The sequence below is a fragment of the Phyllobates terribilis genome, unplaced genomic scaffold (genome assembly GCF_046119375.1).
Source record: "Phyllobates terribilis strain yellow unplaced genomic scaffold, ASM4611937v1 Scaffold_30__1_contigs__length_15301838, whole genome shotgun sequence".
Classification (NCBI taxonomy): Eukaryota; Metazoa; Chordata; class Amphibia; order Anura; family Dendrobatidae; genus Phyllobates; species Phyllobates terribilis.
This window is the reverse complement of record NW_027362790.1, coordinates 10,051,126-10,071,320: the sequence shown is the minus strand read 5'-3', so window position 1 is coordinate 10,071,320 and position 20,195 is coordinate 10,051,126. Positions and strand designations below refer to the sequence as shown.

The 20,195-nt window shown below is 42.4% G+C and overlaps 10 non-coding genes across 10 annotated transcripts; all 10 read left to right on the top strand.

Moving 5' to 3' along the window:
- The first annotated feature begins 2,242 nt into the window (after positions 1-2,242).
- On the top strand, positions 2,243-2,432 carry LOC141179805 (U2 spliceosomal RNA). The gene has a single exon (XR_012255770.1). It is a non-coding gene; the product is annotated as a U2 spliceosomal RNA (small nuclear RNA).
- Positions 2,433-3,547: 1,115 nt separating this feature from the next.
- On the top strand, positions 3,548-3,738 carry LOC141180468 (U2 spliceosomal RNA). The gene has a single exon (XR_012256211.1). It is a non-coding gene; the product is annotated as a U2 spliceosomal RNA (small nuclear RNA).
- Positions 3,739-4,853: 1,115 nt separating this feature from the next.
- On the top strand, positions 4,854-5,044 carry LOC141180467 (U2 spliceosomal RNA). The gene has a single exon (XR_012256210.1). It is a non-coding gene; the product is annotated as a U2 spliceosomal RNA (small nuclear RNA).
- A 1,115-nt stretch (positions 5,045-6,159) lies between these two features.
- LOC141180466 (U2 spliceosomal RNA) lies at positions 6,160-6,350 on the top strand. Its single transcript, XR_012256209.1, has one exon. It is a non-coding gene; the product is annotated as a U2 spliceosomal RNA (small nuclear RNA).
- A 6,390-nt stretch (positions 6,351-12,740) lies between these two features.
- Positions 12,741-12,927, top strand: LOC141179779 (U2 spliceosomal RNA). The gene has a single exon (XR_012255751.1). It is a non-coding gene; the product is annotated as a U2 spliceosomal RNA (small nuclear RNA).
- Positions 12,928-14,042: 1,115 nt separating this feature from the next.
- LOC141180464 (U2 spliceosomal RNA) lies at positions 14,043-14,233 on the top strand. Its single transcript, XR_012256207.1, has one exon. It is a non-coding gene; the product is annotated as a U2 spliceosomal RNA (small nuclear RNA).
- Positions 14,234-15,354: 1,121 nt separating this feature from the next.
- LOC141180463 (U2 spliceosomal RNA) lies at positions 15,355-15,545 on the top strand. Its single transcript, XR_012256206.1, has one exon. It is a non-coding gene; the product is annotated as a U2 spliceosomal RNA (small nuclear RNA).
- A 1,115-nt stretch (positions 15,546-16,660) lies between these two features.
- LOC141180461 (U2 spliceosomal RNA) lies at positions 16,661-16,851 on the top strand. The gene has a single exon (XR_012256205.1). It is a non-coding gene; the product is annotated as a U2 spliceosomal RNA (small nuclear RNA).
- A 1,115-nt stretch (positions 16,852-17,966) lies between these two features.
- Positions 17,967-18,157, top strand: LOC141180460 (U2 spliceosomal RNA). The gene has a single exon (XR_012256204.1). It is a non-coding gene; the product is annotated as a U2 spliceosomal RNA (small nuclear RNA).
- Positions 18,158-19,272: 1,115 nt separating this feature from the next.
- Positions 19,273-19,463, top strand: LOC141180459 (U2 spliceosomal RNA). The gene has a single exon (XR_012256203.1). It is a non-coding gene; the product is annotated as a U2 spliceosomal RNA (small nuclear RNA).
- The last annotated feature ends 732 nt before the right edge of the window (positions 19,464-20,195 follow it).

Below are 20,195 nucleotides of genomic sequence, written 5' to 3'. Positions count from 1 at the left end.
TGTTGAATGCTACTTTTAACTTTTATAAGCATCTTTTTAGTAAAAAGTGTATAGATGAGTCCTTTTTATCTGATGCTCTTAATGATCTCGATTTTAAGTTAAATTTTACAGACCAGGAGTTTTTAGAACGCGATATTGTTTTAGAGGAATTATTTTATGTTTTTAAAAGTTTCTCTAAGGGTAAAGCACCTGGGTGTGACGGACTACCTGTAGAGTTTTATCTTACTTTTTGGGACATTTTAAAAGAGGACCTTTTTATGCTTTTTAAAGAAGTTTTTATTTGTGAACAGTTGCCATTTTCCTGGAGGAGAGGAGTGGTGTCTTTGATATATAAAAAAGGTGACCGCAGTACTCTAGCGAATTGGAGACCCATAACTCTCCTAAATGTTGATTACAAGGTACTTGCTAAGGTGGTTGCAGACCGGCTCAGGAGTGTCATTGCCAAACTAATCCAGCCTGAGCAGGTTTGTAGTGTACCAGGCAGAAGTATTTCAGAGGTTTTAAACGTATTAAGGGATGTAATTTGGTATTCCAGAGACCGGGGTCAAAATGTAGCTCTTTTAGCCCTAGATTTTGAAAAAGCTTTCGATAGAGTCTCTCATAGATTTCTTTTTAGAGTTTTAAAAAGAATGGGTATCCCTAATATGCTTTTAAATTGTATTAAGATTTTATATAAAAATTGTTTTAGTCAAATTTCTCTTAATGGCTTTTTAACAGATGGAGTTCCCCTTGAGTCCGGAGTGAAGCAGGGATGCCCCTTGTCGCCCATCCTGTTCATCTGCGCCATGGAGCCCCTGCTGAGCGCAATAAGGAAAGACAAAGTGATTAGAGGGGTTCCTGTTCCAGGCGGAGGTGGCAGTGATGTGAGAGTCTTTGGCTACATGGATGACGTGACGGTTGTGTGCGTGGACCCTGCTTCCCTCCGGAGGGCGGTGTTGCGCATTGATTTTTTTTCCCAGGCATCCGGTTTTAAACTTAATTTAAATAAATCTGAATGTCTGACTTTGGGATCCTGGGACACCGCCCAACTCCCGCAGCTCACTATAAAACGAGACAATGTAAAAATTCTTGGAGTTGTTTTTAACGAGGAGAATGTGGGAACTCAAAGCTGGGAGAATGTCATAGAAAAAATGTCAAAGAAAATATCATTTTGGGGTTTGAGGTCCCTAACAATGGAGGGGAAAATTTTAATTATAAAATCAGTGTTGTTACCCCTCATACTGTATATAGCTATGGTGTACCCCCCCTCTGATGTTTTAATTAAAAAAATGACTAGGATGATCTTTATGTTTTTATGGAACTCCAAAATGGAAAAATTAAGGAGAGAAATAATGAGGAAGAATAAAATGAACGGCGGAAGGGATGTCCCCGACTTACATATTTATTTGTATTTAAATTATTTCTGCTTTTGTTTCAAACATTTTAATGGTAATAGTGCGCTAAGTTATTTTTTAAAATATACTTGTGGGATGATTTTTAAAAGATGGTTCAAGTTGTCGTTGAATTCCCCTGTTTTACTATGCCCCCCCAAACACCAAGCAATCTTAGAAAAGACTGTTCGATTTTATAGCCTTGGTGATTTTAATATGGACATTTTTAAAGACCGCAAGAAGCTTTTATCTTTTCTGAGGAGGAATGAAGATGTGACCCCCATAGTAAATTTCTCAGAAGAGAGATCGAAGCAAGTTTGGAAGAATGTCTTCGGGAAATTCTTAGCAAATGGACATAAGGACATCGCATGGATGGTGGTCCACCAGTGCCTCCCCACCAGAGAGTTTCAACACAGGAGAGGCCTCGTGGCCAGAGCCAAATGCCCCAGAGACTCATGTGTTAATGACGAAACCACCTTGCACCTTATGTGGAATTGCCCATTTGCACAGGAACTTTGGCACAAAGTTGGGATTCTTTTAAAATGGACTTGCGGTTTAAGAGATTTTAACCATGAATATGTTTTATATGGCCTTTTTAAATGTCCGACCCCTCAACAGTATTGTATATGTTGGTGTATGATTAACTGTTTTAAAGACGCCCTTTGGAAGGCACGCAATATTTTACTTTTTAAACGTGATGCTATTTCTGTGAAGGATTGTCTTAAAATTGCTTTTAGCCAGATGTATATTTATTACTTAAGGGATGTCAAATGTATTGGGAGGAGGGATGCTAATCGTATATGGGGTTTTAATGGGTGGAATTCTGTGTTTTAATAATGTACTGTTTGTGTTGTTGTTTTTGATTGTAAACCATCTTTTACGCACTTAATAAATTATGTTGAAACCTGATCTGTTCTTATCAGTTTAATATCTGATACGTCCCCTATCTGGGGACCATATATTAAATGGATTTTTAGAACAGGGAGATGGAAAAAGAGCTTGCTCTGTCCACTCCATGCATTGACCTGGTATTGCAGTATCTCCAGGACCGGTGCACCCCTTCTTTAATGCAGTTTCTAAAATCAGAAAGAATTGAATTCAATGTTTTTTGTTCATTTTGCTTGTTTGTCGGATTTTGGGATGGACTCTTTGGCTTTGCTTTTCTTCTCCTCATTGGATTTTTCATGTTCAAAGTTGCAGAAGCCAGATTACAAGCTCATTTTGGTTCAACTTCAGCAACTGTGCATTGCATTGCCATGTAATGTGATGCAATGCTATCTTTCTAGCTCTCCCTTTTTACTTCCTTTTGGATAAACAGACATATTAGGCAAGCATTTTGGAGCTTTCACCTAAATAACTACAGGTGGTGAGATAAGCTGCACAATATAATTGACCTTTCAGTATATTGTTGCACACACACCATCTATTTAGCAAATGCCCTTGTTATCAACAGCAGCCTTTTAAACTCACCTGAGCTAACAGGTATGTGCGCTGGTTACTCTGCTGCGCTTAAAATTTCTTTTTTGGTTTGCTACAATGCCTTTTCTGAAACGTTGTCTCCTTCTGCTGGAACACTGACTTCTTTCATTTAATGCCTGCAGACTATAAAAGAGAACCCAACCCAAAAAGTTTGGTTGATTAGTCTGTGGCATTCTGTTAAACTGTTGCTTATGGCGGTCTCTGTGAGCTTCTCAGCGACATTCAGCCAGCCAGGTATCCTGCCTGCAGTAGATGGAATGTGGCAATGGAACGCTGGCTGCGCGTGTCATAATAGGCTCTGAGCCTTTATATACCTGTGCACAGCAGCAGCCACCTTCAGTCTGCTGCTGGACAGCCAGCAGCAGCAGCAGCAGGAGAGGTATGTAATCAGGAGCCCTCCTGCTAAGGGTAGACAGCTGCTCGTTCCACCCCACCCCCCGCCTTAATTGGTTCTCCTCCCTTCCAACGGTGTTGAGGCGGGTGGGAACAGCAGGGGGTGAAGGTGCTGTGTTTAAAGAGGTGGAGTTATGCAGATCTAAAACGCGTGGATTGCAGCAGCAGCAAGCCGAAAAGTGCAGGCATGTAAGGGATCTAGAGGTTGACAACATGTCTTCTTAACGGGAGTCCAGGAGCTCATCTCCACAAATGGACTTTTCAGGATCCTTGGGTGGCTCCGTAGTTTGAAACCAATTCTGGTTATCGCTTCTCGGCCTTTTGGCTAAGATCAAGTGTAGTATCTGTTCTTATCAGTTTAATATCTGATACGTCCCCTATCTGGGGACCATATATTAAATGGATTTTTAGAACAGGGAGATGGAAAAAGAGCTTGCTCTGTCCACTCCACGCATTGACCTGGTATTGCAGTATCTCCAGGACCGGTGCACCCCTTCTTTAATGCAGTTTCTAAAATCAGAAAGAATTGAATTCAATGTTTTTTGTTCATTTTGCTTGTTTGTCGGATTTTGGGATGGACTCTTTGGCTTTGCTTTTCTTCTCCTCATTGGATTTTTCATGTTCAAAGTTGCAGAAGCCAGATTACAAGCTCATTTTGGTTCAACTTCAGCAACTGTGCATTGCATTGCCATGTAATGTGATGCAATGCTATCTTTCTAGCTCTCCCTTTTTACTTCCTTTTGGATAAACAGACATATTAGGCAAGCATTTTGGAGCTTTCACCTAAATAACTACAGGTGGTGAGATAAGCTGCACAATATAATTGACCTTTCAGTATATTGTTGCACACACACCATCTATTTAGCAAATGCCCTTGTTATCAACAGCAGCCTTTTAAACTCACCTGAGCTAACAGGTATGTGCGCTGGTTACTCTGCTGCGCTTAAAATTTCTTTTTTGGTTTGCTGCAATGCCTTTTCTGAAACGTTGTCTCCTTCTGCTGGAACACTGACTTCTTTCATTTAATGCCTGCAGACTATAAAAGAGAACCCAACCCAAAAAGTTTGGTTGATTAGTCTGTGGCATTCTGTTAAACTGTTGCTTATGGCGGTCTCTGTGAGCTTCTCAGCGACATTCAGCCAGCCAGGTATCCTGCCTGCAGTAGATGGAATGTGGCAATGGAACGCTGGCTGCGCGTGTCATAATAGGCTCTGAGCCTTTATATACCTGTGCACAGCAGCAGCCACCTTCAGTCTGCTGCTGGACAGCCAGCAGCAGCAGCAGCAGGAGAGGTATGTAATCAGGAGCCCTCCTGCTAAGGGTAGACAGCTGCTCGTTCCACCCCACCCCCCGCCTTAATTGGTTCTCCTCCCTTCCAACGGTGTTGAGGCGGGTGGGAACAGCAGGGGGTGAAGGTGCTGTGTTTAAAGAGGTGGAGTTATGCAGATCTAAAACGCGTGGATTGCAGCAGCAGCAAGCCGAAAAGTGCAGGCATGTAAGGGATCTAGAGGTTGACAACATGTCTTCTTAACGGGAGTCCAGGAGCTCATCTCCACAAATGGACTTTTCAGGATCCTTGGGTGGCTCCGTAGTTTGAAACCAATTCTGGTTATCGCTTCTCGGCCTTTTGGCTAAGATCAAGTGTAGTATCTGTTCTTATCAGTTTAATATCTGATACGTCCCCTATCTGGGGACCATATATTAAATGGATTTTTAGAACAGGGAGATGGAAAAAGAGCTTGCTCTGTCCACTCCACGCATTGACCTGGTATTGCAGTATCTCCAGGACCGGTGCACCCCTTCTTTAATGCAGTTTCTAAAATCAGAAAGAATTGAATTCAATGTTTTTTGTTCATTTTGCTTGTTTGTCGGATTTTGGGATGGACTCTTTGGCTTTGCTTTTCTTCTCCTCATTGGATTTTTCATGTTCAAAGTTGCAGAAGCCAGATTACAAGCTCATTTTGGTTCAACTTCAGCAACTGTGCATTGCATTGCCATGTAATGTGATGCAATGCTATCTTTCTAGCTCTCCCTTTTTACTTCCTTTTGGATAAACAGACATATTAGGCAAGCATTTTGGAGCTTTCACCTAAATAACTACAGGTGGTGAGATAAGCTGCACAATATAATTGACCTTTCAGTATATTGTTGCACACACACCATCTATTTAGCAAATGCCCTTGTTATCAACAGCAGCCTTTTAAACTCACCTGAGCTAACAGGTATGTGCGCTGGTTACTCTGCTGCGCTTAAAATTTCTTTTTTGGTTTGCTACAATGCCTTTTCTGAAACGTTGTCTCCTTCTGCTGGAACACTGACTTCTTTCATTTAATGCCTGCAGACTATAAAAGAGAACCCAACCCAAAAAGTTTGGTTGATTAGTCTGTGGCATTCTGTTAAACTGTTGCTTATGGCGGTCTCTGTGAGCTTCTCAGCGACATTCAGCCAGCCAGGTATCCTGCCTGCAGTAGATGGAATGTGGCAATGGAACGCTGGCTGCGCGTGTCATAATAGGCTCTGAGCCTTTATATACCTGTGCACAGCAGCAGCCACCTTCAGTCTGCTGCTGGACAGCCAGCAGCAGCAGCAGCAGGAGAGGTATGTAATCAGGAGCCCTCCTGCTAAGGGTAGACAGCTGCTCGTTCCACCCCACCCCCCGCCTTAATTGGTTCTCCTCCCTTCCAACGGTGTTGAGGCGGGTGGGAACAGCAGGGGGTGAAGGTGCTGTGTTTAAAGAGGTGGAGTTATGCAGATCTAAAACGCGTGGATTGCAGCAGCAGCAAGCCGAAAAGTGCAGGCATGTAAGGGATCTAGAGGTTGACAACATGTCTTCTTAACGGGAGTCCAGGAGCTCATCTCCACAAATGGACTTTTCAGGATCCTTGGGTGGCTCCGTAGTTTGAAACCAATTCTGGTTATCGCTTCTCGGCCTTTTGGCTAAGATCAAGTGTAGTATCTGTTCTTATCAGTTTAATATCTGATACGTCCCCTATCTGGGGACCATATATTAAATGGATTTTTAGAACAGGGAGATGGAAAAAGAGCTTGCTCTGTCCACTCCACGCATTGACCTGGTATTGCAGTATCTCCAGGACCGGTGCACCCCTTCTTTAATGCAGTTTCTAAAATCAGAAAGAATTGAATTCAATGTTTTTTGTTCATTTTGCTTGTTTGTCGGATTTTGGGATGGACTCTTTGGCTTTGCTTTTCTTCTCCTCATTGGATTTTTCATGTTCAAAGTTGCAGAAGCCAGATTACAAGCTCATTTTGGTTCAACTTCAGCAACTGTGCATTGCATTGCCATGTAATGTGATGCAATGCTATCTTTCTAGCTCTCCCTTTTTACTTCCTTTTGGATAAACAGACATATTAGGCAAGCATTTTGGAGCTTTCACCTAAATAACTACAGGTGGTGAGATAAGCTGCACAATATAATTGACCTTTCAGTATATTGTTGCACACACACCATCTATTTAGCAAATGCCCTTGTTATCAACAGCAGCCTTTTAAACTCACCTGAGCTAACAGGTATGTGCGCTGATTACTCTGCTGCGCTTAAAATTTCTTTTTTGGTTTGCTACAATGCCTTTTCTGAAACGTTGTCTCCTTCTGCTGGAACACTGACTTCTTTCATTTAATGCCTGCAGACTATAAAAGAGAACCCAACCCAAAAAGTTTGGTTGATTAGTCTGTGGCATTCTGTTAAACTGTTGCTTATGGCGGTCTCTGTGAGCTTCTCAGCGACATTCAGCCAGCCAGGTATCCTGCCTGCAGTAGATGGAATGTGGCAATGGAACGCTGGCTGCGCGTGTCATAATAGGCTCTGAGCCTTTATATACCTGTGCACAGCAGCAGCCACCTTCAGTCTGCTGCTGGACAGCCAGCAGCAGCAGCAGCAGGAGAGGTATGTAATCAGGAGCCCTCCTGCTAAGGGTAGACAGCTGCTCGTTCCACCCCACCCCCCGCCTTAATTGGTTCTCCTCCCTTCCAACGGTGTTGAGGCGGGTGGGAACAGCAGGGGGTGAAGGTGCTGTGTTTAAAGAGGTGGAGTTATGCAGATCTAAAACGCGTGGATTGCAGCAGCAGCAAGCCGAAAAGTGCAGGCATGTAAGGGATCTAGAGGTTGACAACATGTCTTCTTAACGGGAGTCCAGGAGCTCATCTCCACAAATGGACTTTTCAGGATCCTTGGGTGGCTCCGTAGTTTGAAACCAATTCTGGTTATCGCTTCTCGGCCTTTTGGCTAAGATCAAGTGCTTTATTGCAGGAGATTGTGGTTGAAGGGCACTCGGGTACCCCTCTCCTTGGCCTGGCAGGATCGTCCACTTTGGTGGACTTAGCCTGCTTGCTGCTATTAGGGAGAGGGCTTAGTCCCAGGGTAACGAGTTGCGATCCCCCAGCTTCCAGGTGTTTTTCGCTGCAAGAACACTGGGAGCGCAGATTGCAAGCGGCTGCAATTTGCAACCTTGTTGCGTTTTTCCATGGAGGTTGACCCTAACCTCGTGCCTCTTTATGCGAGGCTAAAAAACTCTATCCGAGTTCACTTCACGGCGGGTGGCTCGGATATGAGGAAATTAGGGTATGTAGTCCAGGACGTGCTCAGGAACATTCTTGGCGTACAAAGGAATGAAATTCTCTCCATCCAGGATTATCCCAGAAGAGGTGACTATGACATCACATTCACCGGAGAAGGTATTTTTAGAGATGTACTAGAAAAGTTAAAAAAAGTTGAAAATAGTCCTGTTTTGAAAGGGATACAAATTGTTGAGCACGTCCTGGATGAGGTAAGACTGGTTATTGTAAAAATATTTTCGCCCTTTGTTTCTGCTCCAGAAGTAATGTCATTTCTAGCAATTTATTTTAAAAGTGTTAAATGTATTGGGAAGATATTAAACGAATATAACATATGGACATCTAAGTGGAAATTCCTTGTGAAGTGTACAAGAGATCCAAATACACCAGGTGGTATACGGCTCCCCCCTGCCCGTTTCAAAATTGGGCAAACAAATGGGGATTTCTTCTTTTCTGGGATGCCAGTATATTGCAGAAATTGTGGGCGCTATGGTCATTCAAAAGAAAACTGTCATGTATCATGTAGAAATTGTGCTAGTGAAGAACATGAGACAAAAGAATGCCCTAAGGAAAAGAAATGCAGTTTTTGCCAGACTCCAGGTCACTTTTATTTTTCTTGCCCTCACAGATTTCGGGAAGATGAGCAAAAGGGGAAGTCCAAGACGTCCGACCAAGGACCAAAAGATCAGACCACCCCTCAGGAGGAGGAACAACAACCTGGAGCCTCTGGAGACAATAAGGGCGTACCAAATAGTGAAGTGTCTCCAGAGTCTATGACAGGTAAAATACCAAATCCCAAAACCTGGCTGCAGGACCTGCGGGAGTCCAAAAGGAGGGCTGAGAAGGAGCAGAAGGGCACTACTGGTAAGGTCAAAAGGGACCGGCAAAAGGCCGACACAGAAGCCCATGCCCAGTCTGGGTCTCCTAGTGCTGAGGGCGCTGAGTGGATAAAGGTGGGTCCTAAGAAAAAGAAAAAGGGTGGTTCGGAGGAGGCAGCAGGAGGTGAACAGATGGACACTTCTCCAGAAGGGGACGTGGACGCTGGACCCTCAGGGGTTTCGGTCTCCGCTGCTACAGGTGGGGACCGGGATCTTGCTGCCTCTGAAGAGTCAGAGGCTCTGCCTTGTGCGCAACCTCCTCCTATAGGACGACCTTCTACAGGTCAAACAGGGGCGGCGGAACCCCTCGGGGACCCACCTGATGAGGAACTGCATGGCCAGCCAATGGAGACCCAGCGGGTTCTGCCAGCCAGCCCTCCGAGCTATGCCAGTGTAGCGTCGGGTTTATATAAATGTGGTAATCTTTCCTCCTCCACGGAGACTCTCGTGACGATACTATCAGATGAGGAGGGAGGCGCAAGCCCAGTGGTCTGATCAGGTTCATCGGACAGGTAAATCCGTTGCTCTTAGTTACCTAAGTAAAATTTCTACATTTTCTAATGATGGCTGAACTGAAAGGTATTTCCCTCAACGTGAGAGGCATAAAATCTAACACGAGAAGAACTGCTCTTTTTAATTTTTTTACGTGTTTTACTGCATCTGTATTTTTTCTGCAAGAATGTAATATCCCACATGAAATGTCATATCAAAAATATAAAGATGAGTGGAAGTGTGGGCCATCTGTCTGGTCCGGATCGAATGCTGCAGGATCAGCGGGTGTAGCCATACTTTTTAAAGGGAACGTTTTAATTGATTTTATTCAGGAAATTTTACCAGGTCGTATTTTATTAGTAAAAGCTTTTAGTGATGGTATTAGATGGCAGTTTTTAAATTTTTATGGATCCCCAGAGAAAAATGAAAGAGCCGAAATGCTTGATCTTTTACCATTATTTATTAATAACTCTGAACCTTTTATCTTAGCAGGGGATTTTAATTGTGTTTTAAAAGGTGAAAACCGGCGCTCCAGCTCTGTAAGCAGGAACTACGATAAAACCTCAGGTATGCTACATGATATAGTCAAAGATGCTAAATTGATAGACATATATAAAGAGTGTCATAGTGACAGCCCAGAGGACGCCGGTTTCACTTGGAGCAATGCTAATTGTAGCTCTAGGATTGATTGTATTTTTGGTTCAGATAAAACAATACCTGCCAAATGTGAAGTTTTAGCTAATATATTTTCAGACCATAAACTTTTATCCTTTACCATAAAAGTAAATGACAACAAAAAATGTGGTAAGAAAAGCTGGAAAATGAACGTATCCCTTTTAACCGACCCGCAGATTTTATCAGATTTTATTGAGTTTTATAGGAAATGTAGAAAAGGGAAAAAAACAAATGAGACTATGAGTGTATGGTGGGATAGAATGAAAGTAAAAATAAAAGACTTTTTTATTAAAAAGAGTATATGTAGAGCCAAAGAAAAATATGAAGAATATAGAATTTTAAATACCCGCCTACAAACATTATTTAAGCTCAGAGACAATGGGATAGATGTACAAGTTGATATTTCAAACTTAAAAGAAGAGATTTCAAAATGGCTAGAACAAAAAGGAAAAGAGATCATTTTTCGTTCTAGAGTACAACATATAGAAGAAAATGAAAAGTGTTCCAGATATTTTTTTAGGAAAAATAAAAAAGAAAAAGTGATAATTGACCATATAGATGGTGAGAATAATATAAAAAATATGCTGGGTAAAGTTGAGGTTTTTTTTTCTAATCTTTTTAATGGAAAAAATATAGATAATAAATTAATGGATGATTCGCTGCAAGGACTAACAGCTGTTTTAGATCCCGCATCCCAAGAGTTTTTATCCCAAGTTTTAACGGAACAAGAAGTGTTAAAAACTATTAAAAGTTTTAAAACTGGAAAGGTCCCTGGTCCTGATGGCATCCCAATAGAATTTTATGTATGTTTTTATGATATTTTAAAAGATGATTTGTTTTATTTGTTTACTGAGGTTTTTAATAATAAGGTTTTATTAAATTCCTGGAAGAAAGGTGAAGTCTCCCTCCTATACAAAAAAGGTGATAAATCAAAATTAGAAAACTGGAGACCAATAACACTTTTAAATTGTGACTATAAAATAATGGCTAAAATTTGTGCAAATCGTCTAAAAGAAGTCATCAGCAAAGTTATTCATTCTAATCAAGTGTGTGGGGTGCCGGGGCGCAGTATATGGGACAATCTGAATTTAGTGAAAGACTGTATTGAGGATGTGAAAGACAGAAAGGGGAAAATGGCGATTTTATCTATTGATTTTGAAAAAGCATTTGACCGTGTCTCACACTTTTATCTTTTTAAAGTTTTAGAGAAAATGGGCATACCAGAAGGGTTTTTACTATCGCTTAAAGCATTTTACAAGGATTGTACAAGTAAGATTTTAGTGAATGGTTTTAAGACACAAGAGGTATTTTTACGGTCAGGGGTGAAACAGGGATGCCCTCTGTCCCCCCTACTGTTTATCTGTGCACTGGAACCAATGTTATGTGCAATACGCCAAAATAAACAGATATGCGGTGTCCCTCTGCCTGGAAGCGGTGGTTTGGAGGCCAAGGTTGTAGGCTACATGGATGACGTGGCGGTCTTGTGTACAGATGCACCATCACTTACGGCCACTCTCCATCAAGTGCAATCCTTTTGTCTAGCTTCTGGTTTTAAAATCAATTTTAATAAGTGTAACATTTTAAGTGTTGGGGGGATGATTTTACGTGATGTACCAATTAATGTCTCCGAATCCATTTCCATTTTAGGTATATCATTCACTGAAAATAATGATGGTTATAATAGTTGGGAAACAGTTACACAGAAAGTAAATACGAAAATATGTATGTGGAACATGAGGAGACTTACAATGGAGGGTAAAGTATTGGTTTTAAAGATGGTGATTTTACCTCTTTTATTGTATCTTAGCATGGTTTTCCCCCCGCCTGTTAATGTTTTAAAAAAGATAATCAAAACCTGTTTTACCTTCTTTTGGAACTCAAAAATGGAAAAGCTGAAAAGAGAAATCGTGATGAAATCAAAAGTAAAAGGTGGTAAAGATTTTCCAGATTTTAATAGGTTTCTTTTAATCCATCTGTTCGTTTACTGTTTTAATGCCCTTTTTAAGAATCACTATTGGTCCTTTTTTATGCGTTTTAATACAGGATTTTTTATGAGAAAGTTTGGATGGTATGAAGTTAATATATCTGTGCCCCATGCTTTTAATTTGTCGACGCATTATGAGATTTTAAGGAAAATAGTGTCCGATTTTAATTTAGGGACTAAGAAAATAGAGGAATTAAGAAATAGTAAGAAACTAATTAAAGAAATACGTAAAAGTGAGGAAATATGTAATGTTGACAGATATGATGATGACAAATCTATGTCTATCTGGAAAATGATTAACGTTTTTTATCTTTTTAATGAACAGAGAGATCTGGCTTGGAGTTGCATGCACCGCTGTCTTCCTTGCCGGGCATTCCAATACAGAAGAGGATTTGTGAGGTCTGCCATCTGCCCAAGAGCCGGATGCCAAGACGAGGAAACGGTGGAACATCTATTATGGACATGTAATTTTGCAAAGGATTTCTGGAGAAGACTGCTCCACCTACTGGAAAGGGTGGCAGACCTCAAGGACTTTACATATAAAACTGTGCTATACGGACTTATGGAATGCCCCACAATGGACCAGTACACAATGGCTTGGAAGACAGTGAACTGCGCCAAGTCATCTCTCTGGAAAGCGCGCAACATTGCTATTTTTAAACAAGATGTTTTATCAGTGAATGATGTTTTAAGTTTATGTTTATGTGAAATGTATACTTATTATTTAATTGACAAAAAGAAGAATGCACATATTTCCAAAAAATGGCTTGTTGACCAATGGAACCTAATTATTTAAAATCTTTGTATTTTTTTGTTTTGTAAATTTCATTTGTCTTTTAACGTTTGGTATTTGTTTAATTATGCTTGTAATTTGTTAAAGTTTTAATAAACGGTTTTATCCCTCTGCAGGGGATAGCCAAATTAAAAAAAATCTGTTCTTATCAGTTTAACATCTGATACGTCCCCTATCTGGGGACCATATATTAAATGGATTTTTAGAACAGGGAGATGGAAAAAGAGCTTGCTCTGTCCACTCCACGCATTGACCTGGTATTGCAGTATCTCCAGGACCGGTGCACCCCTTCTTTAATGCAGTTTCTAAAATCAGAAAGAATTGAATTCAATGTTTTTTGTTCATTTTGCTTGTTTGTCGGATTTTGGGATGGACTCTTTGGCTTTGCTTTTCTTCTCCTCATTGGATTTTTCATGTTCAAAGTTGCAGAAGCCAGATTACAAGCTCATTTTGGTTCAACTTCAGCAACTGTGCATTGCATTGCCATGTAATGTGATGCAATGCTATCTTTCTAGCTCTCCCTTTTTACTTCCTTTTGGATAAACAGACATATTAGGCAAGCATTTTGGAGCTTTCACCTAAATAACTACAGGTGGTGAGATAAGCTGCACAATATAATTGACCTTTCAGTATATTGTTGCACACACACCATCTATTTAGCAAATGCCCTTGTTATCAACAGCAGCCTTTTAAACTCACCTGAGCTAACAGGTATGTGCGCTGGTTACTCTGCTGCGCTTAAAATTTCTTTTTTGGTTTGCTACAATGCCTTTTCTGAAACGTTGTCTCCTTCTGCTGGAACACTGACTTCTTTCATTTAATGCCTGCAGACTATAAAAGAGAACCCAACCCAAAAAGTTTGGTTGATTAGTCTGTGGCATTCTGTTAAACTGTTGCTTATGGCGGTCTCTGTGAGCTTCTCAGCGACATTCAGCCAGCCAGGTATCCTGCCTGCAGTAGATGGAATGTGGCAATGGAACGCTGGCTGCGCGTGTCATAATAGGCTCTGAGCCTTTATATACCTGTGCACAGCAGCAGCCACCTTCAGTCTGCTGCTGGACAGCCAGCAGCAGCAGCAGCAGGAGAGGTATGTAATCAGGAGCCCTCCTGCTAAGGGTAGACAGCTGCTCGTTCCACCCCACCCCCCGCCTTAATTGGTTCTCCTCCCTTCCAACGGTGTTGAGGCGGGTGGGAACAGCAGGGGGTGAAGGTGCTGTGTTTAAAGAGGTGGAGTTATGCAGATCTAAAACGCGTGGATTGCAGCAGCAGCAAGCCGAAAAGTGCAGGCATGTAAGGGATCTAGAGGTTGACAACATGTCTTCTTAACGGGAGTCCAGGAGCTCATCTCCACAAATGGACTTTTCAGGATCCTTGGGTGGCTCCGTAGTTTGAAACCAATTCTGGTTATCGCTTCTCGGCCTTTTGGCTAAGATCAAGTGTAGTATCTGTTCTTATCAGTTTAATATCTGATACGTCCCCTATCTGGGGACCATATATTAAATGGATTTTTAGAACAGGGAGATGGAAAAAGAGCTTGCTCTGTCCACTCCACGCATTGACCTGGTATTGCAGTATCTCCAGGACCGGTGCACCCCTTCTTTAATGCAGTTTCTAAAATCAGAAAGAATTGAATTCAATGTTTTTTGTTCATTTTGCTTGTTTGTCGGATTTTGGGATGGACTCTTTGGCTTTGCTTTTCTTCTCCTCATTGGATTTTTCATGTTCAAAGTTGCAGAAGCCAGATTACAAGCTCATTTTGGTTCAACTTCAGCAACTGTGCATTGCAATTGCATTGCCATGTAATGTGATGCAATGCTATCTTTCTAGCTCTCCCTTTTTACTTCCTTTTGGATAAACAGACATATTAGGCAAGCATTTTGGAGCTTTCACCTAAATAACTACAGGTGGTGAGATAAGCTGCACAATATAATTGACCTTTCAGTATATTGTTGCACACACACCATCTATTTAGCAAATGCCCTTGTTATCAACAGCAGCCTTTTAAACTCACCTGAGCTAACAGGTATGTGCGCTGGTTACTCTGCTGCGCTTAAAATTTCTTTTTTGGTTTGCTACAATGCCTTTTCTGAAACGTTGTCTCCTTCTGCTGGAACACTGACTTCTTTCATTTAATGCCTGCAGACTATAAAAAAGAACCCAACCCAAAAAGTTTGGTTGATTAGTCTGTGGCATTCTGTTAAACTGTTGCTTATGGCGGTCTCTGTGAGCTTCTCAGCGACATTCAGCCAGCCAGGTATCCTGCCTGCAGTAGATGGAATGTGGCAATGGAACGCTGGCTGCGCATGTCATAATAGGCTCTGAGCCTTTATATACCTGTGCACAGCAGCAGCCACCTTCAGTCTGCTGCTGGACAGCCAGCAGCAGCAGCAGCAGGAGAGGTATGTAATCAGGAGCCCTCCTGCTAAGGGTAGACAGCTGCTCGTTCCACCCCACCCCCCGCCTTAATTGGTTCTCCTCCCTTCCAACGGTGTTGAGGCGGGTGGGAACAGCAGGGGGTGAAGGTGCTGTGTTTAAAGAGGTGGAGTTATGCAGATCTAAAACGCGTGGATTGCAGCAGCAGCAAGCCGAAAAGTGCAGGCATGTAAGGGATCTAGAGGTTGACAACATGTCTTCTTAACGGGAGTCCAGGAGCTCATCTCCACAAATGGACTTTTCAGGATCCTTGGGTGGCTCCGTAGTTTGAAACCAATTCTGGTTATCGCTTCTCGGCCTTTTGGCTAAGATCAAGTGTAGTATCTGTTCTTATCAGTTTAATATCTGATACGTCCCCTATCTGGGGACCATATATTAAATGGATTTTTAGAACAGGGAGATGGAAAAAGAGCTTGCTCTGTCCACTCCACGCATTGACCTGGTATTGCAGTATCTCCAGGACCGGTGCACCCCTTCTTTAATGCAGTTTCTAAAATCAGAAAGAATTGAATTCAATGTTTTTTGTTCATTTTGCTTGTTTGTCGGATTTTGGGATGGACTCTTTGGCTTTGCTTTTCTTCTCCTCATTGGATTTTTCATGTTCAAAGTTGCAGAAGCCAGATTACAAGCTCATTTTGGTTCAACTTCAGCAACTGTGCATTGCATTGCCATGTAATGTGATGCAATGCTATCTTTCTAGCTCTCCCTTTTTACTTCCTTTTGGATAAACAGACATATTAGGCAAGCATTTTGGAGCTTTCACCTAAATAACTACAGGTGGTGAGATAAGCTGCACAATATAATTGACCTTTCAGTATATTGTTGCACACACACCAGCTATTTAGCAAATGCCCTTGTTATCAACAGCAGCCTTTTAAACTCACCTGGGATAACAGGTATGTGCGCTGGTTACTCTGCTGCGCTTAAAATTTCTTTTTTGGTTTGCTACAATGCCTTTTCTGAAACGTTGTCTCCTTCTGCTGGAACACTGACTTCTTTCATTTAATGCCTGCAGACTATAAAAGAGAACCCAACCCAAAAAGTTTGGTTGATTAGTCTGTGGCATTCTGTTAAACTGTTGCTTATGGCGGTCTCTGTGAGCTTCTCAGCGACATTCAGCCAGCCAGGTATCCTGCCTGCAGTAGATGGAATGTGGCAATGGAACGCTGGCTGCGCGTGTCATAATAGGCTCTGAGCCTTTATATACCTGTGCACAGCAGCAGCCACCTTCAGTCTGCTGCTGGACAGCCAGCAGCAGCAGCAGCAGGAGAGGTATGTAATCAGGAGCCCTCCTGCTAAGGGTAGACAGCTGCTCGTTCCACCCCACCCCCCGCCTTAATTGGTTCTCCTCCCTTCCAACGGTGTTGAGGCGGGTGGGAACAGCAGGGGGTGAAGGTGCTGTGTTTAAAGAGGTGGAGTTATGCAGATCTAAAACGCGTGGATTGCAGCAGCAGCAAGCCGAAAAGTGCAGGCATGTAAGGGATCTAGAGGTTGACAACATGTCTTCTTAACGGGAGTCCAGGAGCTCATCTCCACAAATGGACTTTTCAGGATCCTTGGGTGGCTCCGTAGTTTGAAACCAATTCTGGTTATCGCTTCTCGGCCTTTTGGCTAAGATCAAGTGTAGTATCTGTTCTTATCAGTTTAATATCTGATACGTCCCCTATCTGGGGACCATATATTAAATGGATTTTTAGAACAGGGAGATGGAAAAAGAGCTTGCTCTGTCCACTCCACGCATTGACCTGGTATTGCAGTATCTCCAGGACCGGTGCACCCCTTCTTTAATGCAGTTTCTAAAATCAGAAAGAATTAAATTCAATGTTTTTTGTTCATTTTGCTTGTTTGTCGGATTTTGGGATGGACTCTTTGGCTTTGCTTTTCTTCTCCTCATTGGATTTTTCATGTTCAAAGTTGCAGAAGCCAGATTACAAGCTCATTTTGGTTCAACTTCAGCAACTGTGCATTGCATTGCCATGTAATGTGATGCAATGCTATCTTTCTAGCTCTCCCTTTTTACTTCCTTTTGGATAAACAGACATATTAGGCAAGCATTTTGGAGCTTTCACCTAAATAACTACAGGTGGTGAGATAAGCTGCACAATATAATTGACCTTTCAGTATATTGTTGCACACACACCATCTATTTAGCAAATGCCCTTGTTATCAACAGCAGCCTTTTAAACTCACCTGAGCTAACAGGTATGTGCGCTGGTTACTCTGCTGCGCTTAAAATTTCTTTTTTGGTTTGCTACAATGCCTTTTCTGAAACGTTGTCTCCTTCTGCTGGAACACTGACTTCTTTCATTTAATGCCTGCAGACTATAAAAGAGAACCCAACCCAAAAAGTTTGGTTGATTAGTCTGTGGCATTCTGTTAAACTGTTGCTTATGGCGGTCTCTGTGAGCTTCTCAGCGACATTCAGCCAGCCAGGTATCCTGCCTGCAGTAGATGGAATGTGGCAATGGAACGCTGGCTGCGCATGTCATAATAGGCTCTGAGCCTTTATATACCTGTGCACAGCAGCAGCCACCTTCAGTCTGCTGCTGGACAGCCAGCAGCAGCAGCAGCAGGAGAGGTATGTAATCAGGAGCCCTCCTGCTAAGGGTAGACAGCTGCTCGTTCCACCCCACCCCCCGCCTTAATTGGTTCTCCTCCCTTCCAACGGTGTTGAGGCGGGTGGGAACAGCAGGGGGTGAAGGTGCTGTGTTTAAAGAGGTGGAGTTATGCAGATCTAAAACGCGTGGATTGCAGCAGCAGCAAGCCGAAAAGTGCAGGCATGTAAGGGATCTAGAGGTTGACAACATGTCTTCTTAACGGGAGTCCAGGAGCTCATCTCCACAAATGGACTTTTCAGGATCCTTGGGTGGCTCCGTAGTTTGAAACCAATTCTGGTTATCGCTTCTCGGCCTTTTGGCTAAGATCAAGTGTAGTATCTGTTCTTATCAGTTTAATATCTGATACGTCCCCTATCTGGGGACCATATATTAAATGGATTTTTAGAACAGGGAGATGGAAAAAGAGCTTGCTCTGTCCACTCCACGCATTGACCTGGTATTGCAGTATCTCCAGGACCGGTGCACCCCTTCTTTAATGCAGTTTCTAAAATCAGAAAGAATTGAATTCAATGTTTTTTGTTCATTTTGCTTGTTTGTCGGATTTTGGGATGGACTCTTTGGCTTTGCTTTTCTTCTCCTCATTGGATTTTTCATGTTCAAAGTTGCAGAAGCCAGATTACAAGCTCATTTTGGTTCAACTTCAGCAACTGTGCATTGCATTGCCATGTAATGTGATGCAATGCTATCTTTCTAGCTCTCCCTTTTTACTTCCTTTTGGATAAACAGACATATTAGGCAAGCATTTTGGAGCTTTCACCTAAATAACTACAGGTGGTGAGATAAGCTGCACAATATAATTGACCTTTCAGTATATTGTTGCACACACACCAGCTATTTAGCAAATGCCCTTGTTATCAACAGCAGCCTTTTAAACTCACCTGGGATAACAGGTATGTGCGCTGGTTACTCTGCTGCGCTTAAAATTTCTTTTTTGGTTTGCTACAATGCCTTTTCTGAAACGTTGTCTCCTTCTGCTGGAACACTGACTTCTTTCATTTAATGCCTGCAGACTATAAAAGAGAACCCAACCCAAAAAGTTTGGTTGATTAGTCTGTGGCATTCTGTTAAACTGTTGCTTATGGCGGTCTCTGTGAGCTTCTCAGCGACATTCAGCCAGCCAGGTATCCTGCCTGCAGTAGATGGAATGTGGCAATGGAACGCTGGCTGCGCGTGTCATAATAGGCTCTGAGCCTTTATATACCTGTGCACAGCAGCAGCCACCTTCAGTCTGCTGCTGGACAGCCAGCAGCAGCAGCAGCAGGAGAGGTATGTAATCAGGAGCCCTCCTGCTAAGGGTAGACAGCTGCTCGTTCCACCCCACCCCCCGCCTTAATTGGTTCTCCTCCCTTCCAACGGTGTTGAGGCGGGTGGGAACAGCAGGGGGTGAAGGTGCTGTGTTTAAAGAGGTGGAGTTATGCAGATCTAAAACGCGTGGATTGCAGCAGCAGCAAGCCGAAAAGTGCAGGCATGTAAGGGATCTAGAGGTTGACAACATGTCTTCTTAACGGGAGTCCAGGAGCTCATCTCCACAAATGGACTTTTCAGGATCCTTGGGTGGCTCCGTAGTTTGAAACCAATTCTGGTTATCGCTTCTCGGCCTTTTGGCTAAGATCAAGTGTAGTATCTGTTCTTATCAGTTTAATATCTGATACGTCCCCTATCTGGGGACCATATATTAAATGGATTTTTAGAACAGGGAGATGGAAAAAGAGCTTGCTCTGTCCACTCCACGCATTGACCTGGTATTGCAGTATCTCCAGGACCGGTGCACCCCTTCTTTAATGCAGTTTCTAAAATCAGAAAGAATTAAATTCAATGTTTTTTGTTCATTTTGCTTGTTTGTCGGATTTTGGGATGGACTCTTTGGCTTTGCTTTTCTTCTCCTCATTGGATTTTTCATGTTCAAAGTTGCAGAAGCCAGATTACAAGCTCATTTTGGTTCAACTTCAGCAACTGTGCATTGCATTGCCATGTAATGTGATGCAATGCTATCTTTCTAGCTCTCCCTTTTTACTTCCTTTTGGATAAACAGACATATTAGGCAAGCATTTTGGAGCTTTCACCTAAATAACTACAGGTGGTGAGATAAGCTGCACAATATAATTGACCTTTCAGTATATTGTTGCACACACACCATCTATTTAGCAAATGCCCTTGTTATCAACAGCAGCCTTTTAAACTCACCTGAGCTAACAGGTATGTGCGCTGGTTACTCTGCTGCGCTTAAAATTTCTTTTTTGGTTTGCTACAATGCCTTTTCTGAAACGTTGTCTCCTTCTGCTGGAACACTGACTTCTTTCATTTAATGCCTGCAGACTATAAAAGAGAACCCAACCCAAAAAGTTTGGTTGATTAGTCTGTGGCATTCTGTTAAACTGTTGCTTATGGCGGTCTCTGTGAGCTTCTCAGCGACATTCAGCCAGCCAGGTATCCTGCCTGCAGTAGATGGAATGTGGCAATGGAACGCTGGCTGCGCGTGTCATAATAGGCTCTGAGCCTTTATATACC